Source organism: Camelina sativa, unplaced genomic scaffold (assembly GCF_000633955.1).
Source record: "Camelina sativa cultivar DH55 unplaced genomic scaffold, Cs unpScaffold13002, whole genome shotgun sequence".
NCBI classification, from domain to species: Eukaryota; Viridiplantae; Streptophyta; class Magnoliopsida; order Brassicales; family Brassicaceae; genus Camelina; species Camelina sativa.
In genome coordinates this window covers 1-347 of record NW_010934039.1, presented here as the reverse complement: position 1 = coordinate 347, position 347 = coordinate 1, and the positions used below count along the sequence as shown (strand labels likewise).

The 347-nt window shown below is 32.9% G+C and overlaps 1 long non-coding RNA gene across 1 annotated transcript; it reads left to right on the top strand.

Moving 5' to 3' along the window:
* On the top strand, positions 1 to 347 carry LOC104775368. The gene is made up of 3 exons (XR_765869.1): positions 1 to 54; positions 145 to 209; positions 319 to 347. It is a non-coding gene; the product is annotated as an uncharacterized LOC104775368 (long non-coding RNA).

Here is a 347-nt window from a genome sequence, read left to right as displayed (position 1 = left end):
GGTGAGCACGGTGTTACTCAAGAGCTCGTCGATCAACTTCTTCCAATTCTAAAGGTAAATATAACCATTCATAATTTCCAGCTAACATATTATTCTAATTTATTGTATTTTTCTACAAATGATATAACTAACCTATTATTGAAGGAGCATAAAGTGGACTTGTACATAAACGGACATGATCACTGCTTGCAACACATTGGCACTAAAGGGTACGTAACACTAGTTTTACTTACCTCTTCTTTTGATCCAACGTAAATTAACATGGATATGATTATATGAGATAATAATAATTTTTTTTTTACTGTTGTATTCGTAAAGTGAAACCCAATTCCTGACAAGTGGAGGAG